At 37.1% G+C, this 18,088-nt stretch overlaps 1 long non-coding RNA gene across 2 annotated transcripts in view; it reads right to left on the bottom strand.

Annotated features, from left to right (window-relative positions):
• LOC140690260 (uncharacterized) overlaps positions 1–18,088 on the bottom strand; it is a 263,766-nt gene that overhangs the window by 12,477 nt on the left and 233,201 nt on the right. The window lies entirely within an intron of this gene.

Here is an 18,088-nt window from a genome sequence, read left to right as displayed (position 1 = left end):
AGTGTGAAGAACTTTTCCAAACAGTGTATTTTAGGACACACGACCCTACTCCATGGATAGTAGAAAGAAAAATATAATCTCTTTTTTTTTCTGTCTCTTTCTTTGTATTTAGCTGATCCAATGCTGTTTATTATCTAAAGAGATTTGGAACTCATTTCAGCTTTTTTTTTTTCCCCTGATCATGCAAAGATACATTTTTCTCAAGGGGATTAAAAAAAGAAGTCAAGACTAAAATAGGTCAAGCTTTGAAACCACCTAACTGGAGCTGATTCGAAACTTTTCCAAAGCAGTCAGTGTGTCCTCACTGTCAGCACTGAGGGCTGCCAGGAGCGACTTGTCTCTGGAGACCCTCACAGCACTGGTGCGATGCCCGTGAGGGGCTGGGGGGCTGTGGCGGGGCAGGGGGCTGCCACAGGCATGAGCTGAGCAGTGAATCCTTCAAGGAGACCACAGGGCTTTTCAGAATGTTCATTGTGTTCTTCCTTATTTGGAATTCTGTTTATGCTGCTAACATTAGCATAGATTTTCCTTAATGAATGCTTTCCAGCTGAAAGATGGTGAAAGATATACTATGTGAATCTTTTTAGTATTTGTTCATTAAATTAAAGCAGTTCTGATTGGCAACGAGGCCTTTTCCTTTTGATGTTATGCTCAGGTTTGCAGCTAATGTCCATGACACTACATGTGTGTCCTGCAAAGATGATCTTTCTAATCAAAGTCATTTAATGTTAGCACTCTTGTACAATGATTTGAGAGCTTTACAGTTGGGTAATATGAAAGTTAATGTAAAAATGTGGCCAGTCTGTAATGTGGATCCATGCATTTAGTTGAAACCATTTGTTTCCCTTAAACTCAGCCACCAACTGCCAATATATACATATATATATATGTATTGCTGTTTACCAGCATTAAGTTGGGCTATTCCCCCTTTTTTTTATACATTTCTAGGGGGAGAGAGACTTTCCAAACCCCGCTATGTAACACCAAAGGGAAATCACCACCACATTCTTGATGATTGTATTCACTAAATCACTCCCAAATTAGACACTTCAGAAACAACATGCTACACAAATGGCAAATATTCAATTCATGCATTGCCTGAAGGCTTTGGGCTGCATTACCCTACATATCCATCACACAAACAATAGAATAAAATGATTCTGCAAGGTTAGAGAAATCAAACCCACTCAGCCACTCTTCACAAGGACTATTTGGATAACCAGAGCTTGAAGCAAATATTTGTTACCAGCCATCATGACAAGCTGGGGACGGTCCGTGATCTTATTAGTATCTAGTCATTCACAGTTTGTTTTTTCAGTATCAAAACATGCACACAGATAATAGGAATAAATTGTTTATTTCCCATGTTACTAGGCAATTATAAATACTTCAGCAAAAGGGTTATAACTGTGCCAAGGTTAGAATCTAACAGAATAATTCAAGATGCAAATGCCATTGTCTAGTAAGCTAACGCCGATGTTCTCAAATAGACCTCATTTGATTGGCTTCTAGAGGAACGACTTTGAATCACGTCTGCCAATCGCTTCTAAAAAGCTGCTAGCCTATCACTTAGCACTGCCATAGGATCTCTTTCATTTGTTCTTCCCTGGACAGTATTCTTGGGAAGTCATGCTGTACACCACAGAGAGTTATTAACAGCGGAGAAGTACTTATTTCAGTGCTAGGATATTTTAAACACAAAAATTAAAAAGAGTGTTGAGCTCCTTGTTTATCTCACCACTTCTCATCTATAATCATTTCAGAGAACTCTTCCTTGTAGGCAACTTTTGCCACTATTGTTTTTCACAATTTATTTGATGGTTTGCAATAGCAAGTACGTAAAGACGTATTAACAGGTTATACAGTCTCTGAAAAATAAAAATAGAGTTACGGAGTCATGGTAGAATAGGCTTGAGGACTTACTGAAGCCAGTCATCCCACTCTACAGGTCAAAGACAATGTGCTGGTGAAGTCAACAAGTTCTCTTGAACCGAAGTAAATCTGTGGCAGACCAGCACCAAGGCCACCACATGCACTGCTTGATGTAGTGCTTTTTATATGGTATCACATTTTTGCCTTGTTCTTTCCAGAACTACTATTTGTTTATTTGTTTGTTTCTTCAGGAAGGGCGAATAAGAAGAGGCTGTTTGAGTGTCCACCCACCCCGTTCGCACTGGGCTGTGTCACTCAGAATCCACAGCCTATGGAACCGCACAGCTCTCCTGTGTTCCACAGTCGTGGCTTTCATCCTCTACCCTTCTCGTGACATTTTCTTTGGCATTCCCTTCCATTTTACAGAATACAGAAAGGATTCTTAAAATGCTGTGGTTCTTTTTCAGATGTTCTGGGATATGCAGGAAGGATTTAAGGTATTTCAAAACAGAAACATCTCTTCAACTTCTAAGAGATGGAGCAAATAGGGAGGACAGGACATCCCTCTCTGCAGTCACTGGGGTTTACCTCTGGGAAGAACATCTGGAGTAGAGTTTTCCAGAAGGCCTAGGCCTTTGTGATTAAATTTTAGTCAGCTAACTCTTTATCAGTTAAAACCTGTCCCCTTATGAAAGAACAAAACAAACTCTCCTTTTGGCAACAGTTGAAGAAAACAAAGTAAAATAGAGGACCAGGCCAGTTATTCTAAATCTTAAATCTAAGAAGGATGGACAGAAACAAAGAGTACATTTTTATCAATTTAGCATTCTTGCGGCATTAATTAATAACCAACACTCACATATATTGGTTCAGTTGTGTGTGTGTGTGTGGTGATAGGAGTGAGTATCTCATGTGTGTATCATGTGGATTTACGAAAGTTCAGAGCTATTCCAAGAAAATCAGAGCACTTTTTATTTCTTTCCAAAACATTATTCTGAAACATGATGGAGGCAAATATTTCACTCATGTGCAATCGTCAAAATGAAGAAACACCCAGTTAATGGGTGAAGGTTGTTCAGCTCAATACTGGTAGATCCCAGATGAAATACAGCCTTCTGGAACACATCCTTTAAGGGGATGGCATCCAAAATTCTAAAATAGTCATCAAAATAGTTCAGCCTTTGAGTTTCACACTTTTGCATTTCTACATAGCTCATTTATTAGCATAATGCTTTTTCTGGGCATATTAGAATATATATATATATTTATATGTAAAATATGTTATAGACAGAAACACAATTGTTAATCAACATAATAGGATGCAAGAGCTAAAACTTTATAGAACTTTATTCCATGTCCTCAAAAAAAAAAAAAAACCAAAACAAACCACAGATTCTAGACTAAAGGCAAAAATGGTGAAAAAGAGGCTTCTAAGGGATCACTCAGAAACTGAGCATGAGGCCCATTGTATTTAACATTTCTCTTCCCTTTGGAGTGCCAAAAATATTTTAGTAAGATTATTATTTTTTTTATTATTTTTAAAGGCATACAAGGGTTGGGACACCCAATCTTTAAGGCTCAATAAAATGAAATGGCAATTTTCCAAGAGCTCTGAGGCTGCAGCTAATTAGCACATTAATTTATATCAATAACATTCTCTTTGCTGTTCCCCAGTGTTCTGCTTGGAAAATGCAACAAGATGAATGAACACGACAAATTAAAGCAAAATTTACGGGCTTAAAAAAAAAAGATACAGAAATAATCCCTTGACCTTATTCCAACTTTTCTGACCCTCCTTCATCAGTGACATTCCTCCACAGAGCCCCTAAATATGAACTTCTCATTCTGCCAGACCTAAATTCTAAAGGCAAGTTTACAAAGAAGAGAACCCCCACCTCCTTACTCCTGGAATTGGGCTCCTGGCTAAAAGAGCCAAGGTCCCAACTCAAGAGAATGACTCTGATTTATTCTTTCATTTACTTTTACTGTTATAGTCACATATCTCTTCTTAACAAGAATAAAGACTTTTATTTCTGATTTTTTTAAAAAAAATTCCTTGCATACAAAGTATTTTAATTATTAGTTTAAAACAATTTTTATGGTTAACCCAATTCAAAGAAATATTTTCTCAAATTCAAGTCAGTATTTCAAAAGAAACTTGGTTGAATAGAAAAGTAAGGCTTTAATTTCCAAGAAATGTTTTATTCATTTTATGTTTACTTATAAGGCTGTTACTCTGAAAAGAAATTTAATAAGCACTTTCAGATATGTGTGTATGTACACACTCCTATTTTTATATCGATACATACGTACGTACATCTATCTGGCCATAACCCATCTGGCAGGAAAGAGCCTTCAACTCATAAGTAGTAACCCTGGTTATAACCCAGTACTAAGTGGTAAAATCAATTTTATAAAAAATAGGATAAAACAGAAAATAGGAGAATTCATTTCATACATAAAGTACTGTTTTGAAAGACACGTTTATCAGTTACGTGTGTGTGTCTGAGTGTATATATCATGATGCATTATGTATGTGTTCCTGTAAATTAAGGTCATAACAGTTGGAAGGATCTTCCAGTAAAGCAGCATATAAGGAGCATAGAAAAAAATAGTCTAGACTCTGAAATGCATCGCTTAATTCACATGTTCAATAAATATTTATCACTAGTGCAATAGTGTACAAGACAAAGTCTGGGAAATCATGGAACTCAGTGGAAAGTCAGGAAATACACAGGTAAACAAAATGTACATGTGATATCATCTCTAGTAAGAAATGTGATAAAGAAAAGAAAGAAAGGTAGAGGAGTGGAGGATAAAACCAAGGGTAGGCTGGGTGTTATTGAAGCGCAACTGTAAAAGGAGCTCAGGGAGGAGATGACATCTGATTAGGAACCTCAACAGTGTAAAGAAGAACGTTTCAACTGAGGGCACAACCAGTGCAACGTCCCCCAGGTAGGCACACTGTTGACCAGTACGGAGGAACTGCGAGAAAGTCGGTTTGAGTGGACTGGAGTGCCTAAGGAGGGGAGTGGCTGAAATGACACAGAGGCAGATGCAGCTGCCAACTCTGTGGAAGGATGTCAGCTTTGCAAAGAACTCTGGACTTCAATCCTAGGTGTGGCGGTGCAGCTGCATGGAGAACCACGGCACAACTTGCATTTCTAAAAGAGCTCTCTAGGTGCCATGTGAAGAATAGACTAATGTGAAAATGGCAGAGTAAAACAGAAGAGAAAGAGAGACTAGTATGAAGCCAACAGAAGTACCAAAAAACAAGATGACAACAGCTTGCTGCAGGAAGACAATAACGGAAGGATGAGAAATGGTTTGAGGCAGGATACATTTTGCCCAACAGGACTTGCTGACAGAGTAAGTAATGAATATAAAGGAAAGAGAAGTAACATGAATGATTTTTAAATTTTTGGTCCTAACAATTCTATGAATGGTGGTGGATTCTCATAACGATATGTACAAGGCTTGAGGAGGAGAAGCTTGGGGGTGGGTGATTGGGTAATTAGGCACTTTTGCATTTTTCTCCTGTTCATCTGTTATTATTATTATAATATTCTAATAAATATTGATTAAGAAGTTGCTAGCGTTAGGTAGTTTAGACAGAAATGAGCACTGGGCAGGGGGAGAGGAGGGGAAAAGGAACAGTCCAGAACACAAGGAACCTGAGCTGTCAGTCAACCAGAGTGCAAGGAATCTGAGTTGTCAATCAATCAATCAATTTATCAGTCACAAAATCAGGACACACAAACAGAAAAAACGAGGGAAGGATGCCATTTTTCCTCCCTTGGACCAGCCCATTCCCAATTCTTGGGAGTGTGCTATCTTTTACTTCACTAATAAAAATCTTGCTTATATCACACTTTGTCTGTTGTCAAAAATCTTTTTTTTCGGGGGACTAAGAACCGAGGTGATGCTTATTTTCCTTTGTCTGGTAACACTAGGATCCAGGCTCTTTGATAAGTGTTGGGAATATAAAGTCAAAATAAAACCATTGTTTATGCAAATAAAAACAAAAACAAAACTAGAAATTGTAGTATGATATAACGTGGACTATCATCAGCATACAGACAGGACATTGAGCAGTAAAGAATCAATATTAGTTTGAGAGATTATCAAGTATTTCCAATCACTGTGAAACTAGAGCCGTGTTTTGGAAGATGAGTTGAAATCATCAAGAATAACACCTGGTGGGAGAGGCAGGGGGACACTGGAGGCATTTAGACGTGCATGGGCAAATGCACAGAGAAACAAAGCACAGCTGTTGGGGAAACTAGATGCTCACAGGATGAAGGGTCTGTTTGGATGAAGGGCAAATGAAGGGCTGAGATGCTAGGGAGGAATAAGATCATTGAGAGTCTTGTCTAGCGAGCTAAGAGTTTGATTTTTACTGAAACCTATAAAAAGACACTAACAGGTCCTATCGGGGAGAACAGTATGGATTAGAAAAGTGAGATGAGGATGAGGCTAACGTCAGAAAATACAGAAAGAACGCTTTTGCATTAATCAAGGATACCAATGGTGAGATCCTAAAATAAGGCACTGATTGTAGGGATTGGGAAAAAGGAAATTAAGTTCCCACTCTATTAAGGAAAATGGGCAATGCAAGGCGAGTGCTCTGGAGAGACGTAGATTACATCAACCGGCAGGCACTGAGCGGGCAAGCGGGTTACCCTGTAGGTCCACGTTGTGCCTGGTCAGGAAACAAAGAGGTGCAATCACAACACTTAACCAGGTCCCCGGCCCAGCTCTAGACTTCCACCAACTTCGATTCTTCCTGAGTCCCAGTCCTTTTACGCTTTGGGCTCTCCAGTCCTGATTTCTGCCATAATAAGCTCCTGGATCTTCATTTTCCCTTTAACCTGTACACTTCCTGTTGCTCCATAACAAGTGGTGTGTGATAGAAGAAAGAGCAGTGGTGGAGGCCTTACGCCTGTGGCAAGATTAGCCACTAACCAGCTGTCTGACCTTCAACAAGTCTCATCCTCTCCAGAACATTAGCGTTTTCATCACAGAGCTATTTGTCATTATGAGAAATTAGAAACTTTCAGAATGCCTAATAATATGTGATCAATTAAATAAAAAAATTAATCATAAATTATATGTTATAATGCTGCATCAAAAGCCATGCTTTTAGAATATTTAATAATACAGAAAGTGTGCATGGCATAGTCTTACATAAATAGAAAGCATATGAAATATATTACAAAAAAAAACATTGAAAAGATATTTCACAAGATGATGCTTATACCTGTGAGAAGTGACTATGGGTAATTTTTATTTTCCTCTCTGTATGTTTTTGATACTTTTAATATTTCCTATAACAAAAATAGGTCAACTTTATAATCACCAGAAAAGTAATTAAAATAATCTATGGTTTTCTCATCCCAAAGAACAATTTCAAGTAGAGTAGAAATCTGATCAGGGTGTATTCAGCCGCAAGTACCAGAAAACTCAATTAAAAGTGCCTTAGCTTTTCACTTCACTCAGGGTAAAGACAGCTGCAGGATAGCGTTGCTTCCATTCTAACAGTGAGAATGACCCAGATAACCTCTACAGTCATAGCTTTGGCTTTTTGTTTGCTTTTAATCATCACAGGTCTTGGGATGCAAAAACAAAAACCTGAGGAACTGACATCTAGAGAGTGACAAGCTCTTCCTGGAGAAAAGAGACCCAGAACCACTTTCATTCTTGGAGGAGCAGTGAGAGGAGAAAGACAGGACTAAAGAAAATTCACTGAAAGTTTTAGAAATCGTTAAGGCTTACATGAACAGACACGACAGTTTAGAATTCAGTGAGCAGTAGCCACATGTGGAATGTGCACCCACTGCCCGACTCCTTCCCACAGGCCCTCCTTGAGATACTCACACAGGACACTGAGTAGGGCCGAGGGCCGAATGAAGGTGAGGGTAGCAGACAGTCCCATCCCCCAGAGAGTATGAACCAGTGGCTGCCTACGGCTGGGCGGAGGCAGAATTGCTGGGAGGGACCACCTCCTGATGGCCAAGCACGCAGGGCCAGTCAAAGCTGGGAGCAGGGCCAAAGGACGGAGAAAAACCCCTCACAGGTGCTCCAGACCTTCACCAAATCTACCCCATCAGCCCCCAAAACTGGGTACATGGAAGCAGGGTAGAAAAAAGTCTTCCAAGGCTCAGAAAGCTGGAGGTGGAATACAAAGCAAAGAGGTGTCCAGGGTCCCCCGGGGGCTTAGATGTCCAGCCCTGCTGAAGGCAATGTCCTGATGTTGATCTCAAATCATTTAAAGTCAGTTTTTTTTTTATTGAAGTATAGTCAATTACAATGTATCAGTCTCTGGTGTACAGCACAATGTCCCAGTCATGCATATACATACATATATTAATTTTTGTATTTTAAAGTCAGTGGTAAATTGAATCAACAACAGTCTCAGCTCATCTATAAATTAGATTGACTCAGCTTCCCAACTGTAGTAGCCTAAGAGAACAATAAGCCTGCTTTCCTCTGGGTTTTAGTGTTATTTGCTTCAATTTCTACTATTCTTTTAGATGCAATTTCTCACATACAATTAAAAAAATGATGGCACATATTAAGAAGCAAGAAAATGTGATCAGTCAATAGAAACAGATCTAAAAATAGAATAAAGATTGGAATTCTCAGATAAGGACTTTAAAATAATTATGATGACTGTGTTAAATGTGTTAAATGAAAGTGGAAAAAGTGGATAATATAAGTAAACAGAGAGGATGTTTTTTCGGAGTGCTGGAAATCATTCTTTTAAAGAGCCAAACAGAAATAGTAGAAATAAAAACCATAATACCAGAAATGAAGGATCCATTTGATGTCTTCACCAGTAGATCAGACACAGAATAGAAAGAATAAGTGAACTTGAAAACAAGTTGATAGAAAAAAATCCAAGCTGAAACAAAAAGAGAAAAACAACATAGAACAGAGTGTCTAAACTCTGTGGGATGATAGCAAACAATGTAACAAGTGAATAATTGAAGTCACAAAAAAAGAGAAGAAAGACATTGGGCTAAAAAGGAAATTTGAAAAGATAATAGCCAAGAATTTGCCAAAGTTGGTAAAATAGATCCACCAAAACTCACAACAAATATATCTACCTGTAAACAACCCCCAAGTAGGCTAAACACCAAGAAAATTGCACCTAGGCACATGTAATGAAACTGCTGAAAGATGACATTAAAAAAAACATACACAGAAAAGAAAAGTATTATCACACATCAAAAAATGTCTGGAGACACAGTAGTTCTAGAATTGACTAGTTCAGTATCTCACCCAAGACAAGAACCCAGAGTCTTTCCATCTTTCGTTTTTGCCTTATTTAACAAACAGTTTGCTCCCCTTGTGATCAAAGATGTTTACAAAGGCACCAGAGCACATCATTGCACACGTCCAAACAGCAGAAGACAGACAAGGTCTTTTTCTTATTTCCCTTCTTAAGAGTAATAAAGCCGACCTAGAAACTTCTTGGAAGACTGGCTCTTCCAGCTAGAATTGTACCATATGTTCACTCCTAATCACCAGCCCAAAACAAATAATTGATTGGCTTAGTCTAATTAATATGTACTGTTAAAGCATCTCCTCAAGTTTGTGGCCCTGAATACCTTTGCCAAAGCCAGACTTCTTTTAGCAAAGAAGTAAAGGCAGAATATGTTGTTGAATAGAAAATCAGGAGTTTTTAGCATTTATTAAAATGAAAATTACAGATTCAGTAGGAAAACTTTTCATATTTTAACACAGAAAGGATGAATATACTCTAAAGTCTTAACAATTGTATTACTAACGATTTCACCACGTCTTTGAGCAATTCATATCACTACGATTATTCTTATATTCTTGCATTTCATTCTGCAATCTCTGGGTGAGGCAGATACTGAAGAAGCACTGTTTCTGTTCTCAGAGTTTGCTCTGTAGGGAAGACAGACCTAAAACAAACGAGTGCCACTAGAAGACACGACAGCAGAGTGTGGATCCAGCTTCAGCTCGGATCCGTGCTCTTACGAGCTAAATCACCTTGACCGTTTACCCAAACTGTCTAAATCCTGGGATCTGTGTCAGCAAAAGGAGCTAGGATGCATCATCCTCATATAATTGTGGTGAATTTTAAATAGATAATCCATGAAGTGATTAGCAAAAGTGTTCAATAAACATTAGCTCTCATTACTATTCTTTATTAATGTGTTTACAGAGTTTAGTAGATGTGCATAGAAAACAATAAGAAAGTCAACATGGAAATGGTAACGCTTAATTATGTCTGGATATGTGAGCTGCTCACCTATCCTAGAAAGGACTGTGATAGTGATGAAAGGGATTTCTAGAGGAATGACCAGGATGGAAAAAGTTACCGAAGCATGAAAAAATGATGGGATAGAGCTCCTAGAAAAGCAAATAAACCCGAGAGCAGGCTTTATGAGTGGAGCTTAGGGCTGGGAGATGAAGATGTGAAAGAACATAACTATGACATCAGACTCTAATCTCTGGGCGAGAGGGAATCACTAAAGGTGTTTTTTAAAAAGGTAGTAACATTTGCCATTTCCAAAGATGATGGCTACAGTGAGTTCAGACAGACGCTGGGAAAGAGAGAGGCCAGTGAGTGTTTGTGCCAGAGAGACACCATGACCCAAAAGACTTGCAATAATCCACTTGAGAAGCCAGGAAGCCCTGAACTGAGGCTGTTAGAAAAGTAGGGAAAACAGATATGAGATATGTTTGGGAAAAGCTTAATTTTTAGGAGAAAGGTCAGTTTGAACGCTATAAAGTTTGAAATTTAAGATAAAAAAGTTGAAATGTTGTTGAAAGACTTTCAACTACAGACAGTAACACAGAAATACTAGTAAATAAAATGTTGTAGACATCCTGCAAAGTGTTTGGATTATTAGAATGAACATTTGAAAAATTATTATTTGTGGCTAGTAGTGTTATTAAGCTACTTACAACCAGACTGAATGTTTAAGCGAGATAAATATTTCTTTCCAGAGGAGTGGAACAATTTTCTTTACTTTATTAACTTAGGAAGTCTTTTCTTTTTAAGACATGTGTTATATCAAAGTCCAATCCATTTCTGGTTGAACTGTTATAAATTGTAAATTAGCAGATTGTAAAGTAAAAAGATGTTAAAATATCTAGTCTATGTCTATTGCTTAAATTTAAATTTCTCTCTTACTTGTTTCTTTTTGGAGATAAAATGAAACTGCTTAAACCCTACCTTTAGGATGCGGTTCTAATGGAGAGTACATGTGCATGTCTTCTTGATTCACCACTTAAATTATAAGTGAATTAACATATCCTCTTGGACAAATCTCTTTCCCCATTAATCCTAGTGTTTTGACAATACCCTGAATCCCTTTTTCAAGTCTTTTCCCATCATTTTAGAGCAGTCTGTCAGAGTTATTCATTAATCCTCACTGTATAGGAAGTAAAGCAGTCATCAGCTTTATTCCCATTTCACAGATAATTTATTTATTTAGGCAAAATTCTCTAACACATCATGCCATTCAGCAGTGATTTTTTTATACAAAACTTATTACATGTATTCTTGGCTGTCAGTCATAAAAATGGGAAACTTCTCTGCTTTCTATGCTTTTCTGCAACTCAGTTAAAAACACTTGAGGCTATAACCTGAAATTTAGAACTTTGTTGGTGATTTAGTTACATTTATCAAGTGTTGAGCAATACCATATTACATTTTTTAATATTATAATAGTTCAATCTTTTTTATTAAAGGATTATATTCTAGTGACCATTTTGCCTTTGGGAATCCAAGGAGTATGAAAGGCAGTGTGGACCAGTTAGAAATGTGTTTAAACCAGTAGCAGGGACCATTCTCAGCTCAGCCACTGCTGCACTTCTTTGGACAGTTCATTGAGAGCTTTCTGCATCCATGTGCACATCCCTAAACTGGAAATCGTGGTCCCTGGGTCTATGTTATTCACAGGATGCTGTGTGAATGGACTCAATAATTTATCTGCAGAAAATGAATGAAAAGAAAAAAAAAAGATTCCTATTTTGTAACCACGATACAGAGGATATCCTATAGAACTTCTACTGGTTTTTATATTAAATGAAGACTAATTTCTGAATCTCTTTTTTTTTCCCCAATACTTTACAATTCTAATTCCTTTGATTAACCGGTTTCTGATCCTTGCAAAATGCTTGGATTAGCTGGTTTCTGATCCCTGCAAAATGCTCTAGGTAGCAACAGAATTTCTTTCAGCTGCTACAGTTTCTTTTGTGTTCATATACTGCAAAGCTCATGCTATCTGTTAGAGATGAAGTAATTAAATGTGCCTGTTAGATACTTGTATCTGGAAGTACAAATAAACTACGAGTAACTTCCCTCTGACAACTGCGGTCATTTAGAATGCCTCCTCAACTCTCCACCAGAAAGGCCATTCTACGATTCAAAAACAACTATATAAAATACTAAATGATTTGGAAGTCAGATGCTCTGCACTAATTTAAACACCAGTATAATAACCAAATTAAAATACGAGCAAACTACAAGATGAATATATGTATTTATTTACACAGTTTGCAGATAGTGGAACTTTGGAACTTTGGTAAGAGCTCTTACATATTTCAGGATTCTGATCTTTACATTCTAATCTGAGGTTCTAGTTGGTCACATACCCTTGGTACTTTAGAGCTATCGCCAGGGCTGTAACATGAGCCTGGTGTCTGCATGATAGTACTGATTTTAAAAGCCTGAAACTCTGGTTACCCAGGCTTCAAACCTATCCTATCTTTAAAGACATTAACAGCATATTAATTTACAGTCTGCTTTTCTTTTATCTGTGAACACTGCATCTTCCGTCATCCAGGCAGGACCCCAGGATCCTGGCACATTATGTATACAAGAGTGTAAATGCCCATTTGGCCAAAGCAGAGCTGCCCTTGGAATCCACATCTCTGGCCACGGTTGTGTTTATCCTTGGTATCTGGTTTCAGTTATCTTTTTGTTCCATTTTGGGCTGTGATCCATTCGTTTCATTGACTGAGTGTGCCATTGTAGAAAGGTGCACAGGGCCATGACGAGGTGGCACAAGGTGGCCAGGCTCAGCCTCATTCCTAGCCCTGTGGCACTTAATTACTTCACTTTGCTTGCCAACTATTCCTTGGCATCTAATTTCATTTGAGGACTTGCCTAAGCATTTAATTGAACTTGGAAAACTCCTTTCAAATATTTATACACACTTTCTCCTACTCTGCCTGACCCATCATCAATTCTGCACCACAGTTTAGATCAGATCCACTTTCTTTTTTTCCAAAATACTGTCCATTCCTCTTTTTTCTATTAAGTAGATTGCCTCAAACCCTAAATCCTAATAAGTCTTTATTTTTTTAAAAACGTAGTTTGCCCTCCTTTGTTCTAAACCCTTTCTTGCCTCATTATAGCAAAAGGATTTTATATTTTCTCTGTCCACAAAGTTTTTATTGCACTCTTACTGATAATTTCTTTTGTATAAAAATAGGCAGCACAAAGAAAATTACAATGGATTCCTTTTACCTGCAGGCACATAAACTTCAAATTCTCGCCTCTGGCCACAACTCCACCTGCTCAGGTCTTTTACTCTCTAAGTCACATCTAACATGCACTTGACTTTCATCAGCATCACAGTTTCATGACTACTCTTACTTCTCTTCTCAGTCCATCTGTGTTCTTCTGGTTTTATGTCCTTCTGAAGCTACTCTCAGCTGCATAGGTCATCATTTTATCTAGCCTTTTGTTGGTGCCTTCCAGCCCATGTCAGCCCCGTCACCACCACCATTTAAATCTCAGTGCTGGAATAATCCAATCATCTCCCTTCTTCACTCTGATACAAATGCACACAGTGCTAAGGGAAAGTACAACAAGCCATACTTCTCTCTCTACATATGGTTTCCAACTCCCTTTAGAATTGCAATGTTGTTCATCTCTATTTTCCTTCACCCTTCATCTTTTACCTCACTTGTTGTTCCCATCTACCTTGTCCAGACATTGTTCAAACTCCCTAAACCACAGAACCAATATTTTCAATTATACTTTGAGCTGGAGATTTTTCCCCTACTAATCCTCCAATCCTTATGTTTGCAATTCATAAGTAATGACTTTATTCACAACACCTGTAGCATTTTAAACAGTGTGGTACCAGTGCAGACTTTGGCAAACCAAATAAATATAATAGACAATCTAGAAATAAATTAATATGTGATAAGAAAATATTCAAGTTGGTGGGAGAATAGATTATGAAAAAGTAATATTAGAACAACTGGTTAATCATTTGGGAAAAAGTAAAATGGGGTCTCTGTATCATTTCTTACATCTAATTAACAAGAATAACAAGAATATAAATGGTAATAATTCTTTTTGTATCAATGAAGTAATGAATTTATTCACAGAAAGCAATGCTTAAAATATTTATAAACTGGCTTTAAGGAAAGCCTTTCTAACCATGTCACAAAAATTAGAAACAATAAAAGAAAAAGTGGTCAGATTTGAGTATATCAAAGATCTGTTTTGCACAACCCAATCAAAAAATGTGCAGAGGACCTAAATAGACATTTCTCTAAAAAAGACATACATATGACCAACAAGCACATGGAAAGATGCTAGAGAAAAGCAAAACTACAATGAGGTATCACCTCACACCAGCCAGACTGGCCATCATTAGAAAGCCTATGAATAATAAATGCAGGAGAGGGTAGAGAGAGCAGGGAATCCACCTACACTGTTGGTGGGAATGTAAATTGGTGCAGCCACTATGGAGAACAGCATGGAGGTTCTTTAAGAACTAGAAATGAAGTTACCATATGATCCAGCAATCCCATTCCTGGGCATAAAACTGCAAAAGATAAAAACTCTGATTTGAAAAGATACTTGCACCCCAATGTTCATAGCAGTGCTATTCACAAGGGCCAAGACATGGGAGCAACCTAAATGTCCATGAACAGAGGACTGGATAAAGAAGTTGTGGTATATATATATACAATGGAATATTACTCAGCTATAAAGAAGAATGAAATATTGCCATTTCCAGCAACATGAGTAGACCCAGAGATGATCATACTAAATGAAATAAGTCAGACAGAGACAGACAAATATTACACAATATCACTCATATGCAGAATCTTAAAAATAATACAAATGAACTTATTTACAAAACAGAAACAGATTCACAAACATAGAAAACAAAATTATGTTTACCAAAGGGGAATGGGGTTGGAGGGGAATTCCCAAAGGGGAATTAGGTGTATGGGATTAACAGATACACACTACTATGTATACAATAGATAAACAGCAAGGATTCATTGTATAGCATAGAGAACTAGATCCAGTATCTTGCAATAACCTATAATGGACAAGACTGAAAAAAAAATTAACCAAATCACCTTGTTGTATACCTGAAAGTAGCATAATATTGTCAATCAACTATACGTCAATAAAAATTGTTTTGCAAACTAAGACAAACAATAAAAAGCAAGCAAACAAAACAAAACAAAAAACAAGATAACACAATGATATTATTGAAGCAATATTTATAATAATGAAAAATTAAATACAGTCTATATTTTATCAATATGGCTATAAGCCATTTAATTAAACTAATTAAATAATAGTGTATACCTATTATAAAATGCTATCTTAAAATTAAAACTAAAGTTGTAGTATATAATGTAGTTTATAATAACATGGAAAGGTAACCACAGCATATTATTGTCAGTGAAACACAAGGGTACAATGCAGCATTCTATAGATCAGTGTATGTATGTGTGCACAGATATATATGTGTGGTGAGAGAATGCAGATTATGTGACTTTCTATAACGGGAAGGTTGAAAGAACCTAGATTGTTGAGTTAATATAATATTTCACCCTCTACAATTAACATATTTTATGTGACAGACACTACTCCAGGCAATTAAAAATACAACTTTCCCCATTTTATAGGCTGGAAACAGTCTTAAGAAAGTGTGAGCAACTTGCCCTGAATAAGGAGGTGGGACAGTGATGAGACCAGAACCTTATTCTTAGTCATGAGAGCGGGTCCTGAAGAAAAGAGATGAAGTTCAATCAGACCAGTTTTTTTCTGTCTCTACTAAGACAGAAGGGAAACAACTGAAATTAACAGACATGTGTAGGTATTATAATCTTTTCTTCTTTCTCTTTTTTTTTCCTTTTTTGCCATAAAGAAAAACTGATAGTGAAGTATGGTGACAGGTACCCAACAAAGTACCTTCCACTGATTTATCTGCAGTGATGCCAAAATGGCACACAGCTGGTGTGCTTCCCAAGGAGGACGTGTGGGTTTAACACAGGTGCATGAGATAGATGCATAGAGCCTGACACCCAGGAGACAGGTAACAGCCATCTCGGCTGTTGGAGAACAGCTATTGGAAAAGGTACTTTCTTCTTCAGCTTGTGATTCATTTCCACCAACCTCATCTCAGCCCCCTACCCTGCAAAGATGAGCTTGATTCCTACAAGGGTTCTAAGCAGGGTGGGGAGAGATGGAGTCGAGGTGGTTGCTGCTCACTTCCAAAGCAGAGGAAAAGCAAGATTACTGATAGTCTTTATCCAGGTGACTTTGCAAGCTTGAGGAAGAGGTGGCTTACTGAAGAATTTCAGCTACAGTCCAAAGTTTAATTAAAAGAAATGGGAATTCAAACAAAATCTAGAACTATTGAATTGAAGCCAAATATTACTAATGACACAAATAGAATATTCAAAATAAATCTGAAATAGATAAACAACAAGGTCTTCTGTAGAGCACAGGGAACTGTATTCACTATCTTGTAATAGCCTATAATGAAAAAGAATCTGCAAAGGAATATATATGTGTATATATATATTTATACATATAACTGAATCACTGTGGTGTACACCAGAAATTAACACAACATTGTAAACTGACTATATTTTAATTTTTAAAAAAAGCAAATAAATCTGAAATGGCAAAGGGGGAAAGAACTTAATATTTATTAAAAACTCACTGTGTTTTACGCAACTAGGTGCTTTATATACATTATGTGACATTTTAATCCTCACGGCAGAGTTTACCTGACTGGAAACCTATGCAAGTAAGAAGCCAGCTTGAAAAAGCTGAAAACAAAAATTATAAAACTACCTAACTTTAGTTCATTACTTCCTTCCCAGGTGCTTATATGGAAAATCTCTGGCAAAAAAAAACAAGGTATCTAGGCTAACCTCCTCATCCTCAGCGATGTTTCATTCTGTTAAGTAATAACACTGATTGTCCTCTTTCTGATGAGTCTTTATTTGTGTTCACTACCCTTCTTCAACTAAAGTGGTCTGCAGTTTCAAAGTAGAGTTGATAAATGGCACTTTTATATCATAATTTAGGTAAACGGTGAGAGTAAGAAAAAGGCAAATGTAGCAGTTCCATTGGGCACAGATCTTCCAGGACACCGTGTTATTTTGTAGACTGTGTGACAGCTTCAGTGCAGCACAGCTAGCCAGTGCTGCTGTGCAGAAATTCTTTGTTTTTGCAGTACATTTTATATTATTGGGGTAGGTCTATTAAAGTAACATACTTTCTAGATGATGCTTGTAATAAAAGTACATGAGAGGTGAAGTATAAAAAAATATACAGCCAGGACTCGAGGTTGAAGTCACCACTGCAGATGCTTAAATCAGTTATTTAAATAAATTGATTATCAGTTGTTTAAAAAATGTGCAAAGACTCCCCAAAGCCTGCTTTTTCTTCCAATTTGACAATTGGTTTTAACGTGCATATTGGAAAACAACACTACTGGTTACTGATCCTTGAAGTAGTAGATTTAAATCTTTCAGGTTAAACATCAAGTGGGTACAATAAATATCCAAAATATGTTTCACCATCAAGGCTAGAATTTTCCTCAAAAGAAGCAGAACACAAAGGACATTCATAATAAGAATAATCTCCTAAAATTGCAAAATTGCTATATATATATATTATGTATATAATGTATATATATCTCAGTGATGTTGACCATTAAGTATAACAGTTCCCTAAATTCCTTATTTTTATCATTTTTCTTTTATTTTGTGGGGGATCATCTATAGCCCATGCCAACTGTATACAATGAAAGAGGAATACATTTCTTAACTGCACTGTTACCTTGGGTCATTTCTTTTAAGAAATTGAGGGACGACACATGCTTGTCTAAGCATGCTATGCAAATTATTGGCATAAAAGGATTTTTAGCATGTAGGTAGTGCAAAACATGTC

This window comes from Vicugna pacos, chromosome 29 (genome assembly GCF_048564905.1).
Source record: "Vicugna pacos chromosome 29, VicPac4, whole genome shotgun sequence".
In the NCBI taxonomy this organism is placed as follows: Eukaryota; Metazoa; Chordata; class Mammalia; order Artiodactyla; family Camelidae; genus Vicugna; species Vicugna pacos.
This window is presented reverse-complemented; position numbering and strand designations above follow the sequence as displayed.